This window comes from Orycteropus afer, unplaced genomic scaffold (genome assembly GCF_000298275.1).
Source record: "Orycteropus afer afer isolate SDZICR_OR568_19922 unplaced genomic scaffold, OryAfe1.0 scaffold00166, whole genome shotgun sequence".
Taxonomy (NCBI): Eukaryota; Metazoa; Chordata; class Mammalia; order Tubulidentata; family Orycteropodidae; genus Orycteropus; species Orycteropus afer.
In genome coordinates this window covers 4,656,995-4,659,368 of record NW_006921753.1, presented here as the reverse complement: position 1 = coordinate 4,659,368, position 2,374 = coordinate 4,656,995, and the positions used below count along the sequence as shown (strand labels likewise).

The 2,374-nt window shown below is 39.6% G+C and overlaps 1 pseudogene; it reads left to right on the top strand.

Moving 5' to 3' along the window:
* Nucleotides 1-502: 502 nt before the first annotated feature.
* Nucleotides 503-842, top strand: LOC103201827 (annotated as a pseudogene).
* The last annotated feature ends 1,532 nt before the right edge of the window (nt 843-2,374 follow it).

Sequence of the window (2,374 nt, the reverse complement as noted above, 5' to 3'; positions counted from 1 at the left end):
CAATTTCAGACTGCAGAAGTTGATAAAAATCTTCAATTTCCTCATCTTTGGCTTTGGTGGTTGGTGCATAAATTTGAATAATAGTCATATTAATATTAATATTAATAGTATTGGCACTAGGAGATATTTATTGGAGGACGGGGGATAGATAACAGAGAACAATCCTCATCTTTCATTACCGAAAGTAAGTAGATAATGTGCATATTTTAAAATATTAAAGAATTACAGATGAATTTATTTAGAAATACAGAATTCAGTATATAAAGAACAGTCAAAAGCATTAAAATGTAATTGTCGCTGGAGAATAGAAACAAGAGGTGGAAAAGGAAGACTCAGGGTGTTTATGATAGTGTATATAAAATTATTTGACTGTAAAAATATCTATAGATATAAATTTTATAGAAATAACATTTAATTTAAAAAACTACATGCTAGGCCTGTCCCTTCAGAGGCAGAAGCAACACAGAGGACACGGGAATGAGCTGAGAATGCAGCCAGCACCATGACCCTCCTCAATGAGCCCAAGAGCAAGATGACCCCAGAGGAGCTGCAGAAGCGGGAAGAGGAAGAGTTAAAACACAGGGCTGCTGTCCGTGCTCAAGCAGTTGGTCAAGAACAACACGCAAGTGCTCATTAACTGTCGCAACAACAAGAAGGCCTTTGGCAGGCATTGCAACATGGTGCTGGAGAACATGAACGAGATGTAGACTGAGGTCCCCAAGAGCGGCAAGGGCAAGAAGAAGTCCAAGCCCCTCAATATGAACCTCTACATCTCCAATACGTTCCTGCGAGGGGACTCAGTCATTGTGTTCCTGCGGAATCCACTCATTGCCGGCAAGTAAGGGCCTGCTCTCACCTCAGAGCCATTGCCCGCTGCCCTGTTAAGACCTGTCCCTGTGTTGGAAACAATAAAGTTTCTGTGTTTTTACTACTAAAAAAAAAAAAAAAAAAAGCCCTACAGGCTACATTTGGAGTTATATCAGGGATGAAGTGTATAAGAGAGAGAGATAGAAATAAAGCAGTGAAGAAGTGTGTAGTTTAACTTATGGTCTTTGCAATTTAATCAATAAATCATGGCAAGCTATTGAACATTTTAAAATAAGGGAAATTCATGATTCTATTTAAATTTTGGAAAGTGTACTTAAGTAGTGATATTGGAAGGGGAAAGACAAAAGGAAATTAATTATGTATCCAATGTAAATAAATAAGGAAAATTTTTGCAAGTCAGGTGATAGATAAGGAGTTCCAGCATTAAGAAAAAAGAACTCTGTGCACAGATAGTTGCTGAACAGATATATATAGAGAGATGATAGGTAGGGAGATAGATAGCAAGATAGGTAAATAGGTGATTAAAAAAAAAAAAAAAAAAAACTCACTGCTATCCAGTAAGATCTGACTCATAGTGACCCTTTGTTAGGTTTCCAAGGCAGTATCACTACGGAAGTAGATTGCCCAATCTTCCTTCTGAGGAGGGTGGGTTTGAACCACCAGGCTTCTGGTTAGCAGTCAAATGTCTTGGGCACTATGCCACCAGAGCTCCTAGATAGACAGTGTTGTTGTTGTTATGTGCTGTCCAGTTGGCCCTGACTCATAGCGACCCCTCCTTGGGTTTCCAAGGCAGTATCACTACAGAAGTAGATTGCCCCATCTTCCTTCCGAGGAGTGGCTGATAGATGTAAAAAATTGTTGTTGTTATTAGGTGCCATTGAGTCAGCTCCAACTCATAACAACCCTGTGTACAACAGAACAAAACACTGCCCAGTTCTGTGCCAGTCTCAAGATCCTTGTTATACCTGAGCCCATCCTTGAAGCCACTGTGTCAATCCATCTCAATTGTCAATCCATCTTCCCCTTTTTGTTCACCCTCCACTTTACCAAGTATGATATCCTTCTCCAGGGGATGGTCCTTTCTGACAACATGACTAAGTAGGTGACACAAAGTCTGGTCATTCTCACTTCCAAGGAGCCCTCTGGCTGCACTTCTCCCAGGACAGATCTGATCCTTTTTCTGGTTGTCCATGGTACTTTCAGTATTCTTTGCCAACACCACAACTCAAAAACATTAACTCTTCTTCAGTCTTCCTTACTCATTATCCAGCTTTCACATGCATATGACGTGATTGAAAATACAGCCTTGGGTTATGCGTACCTTAGTTTTCAGAGAGATATCTTTGCTCTTCAGCACTTTAAAGAGATCTTTTGCAGATTTTCCCAGTACAATAGGACATCTGATTTCTTGACTGCTTCTTCCATAGGTGTTGGTTGTGGATCCAAATAGTACAGATATAAAATACAATTCACAAAATAAGAAATACAAATAAGAAGATAGAGGAATAGGCAGACAAGCAACACAGACCCTCTTCAACAAAGAAAA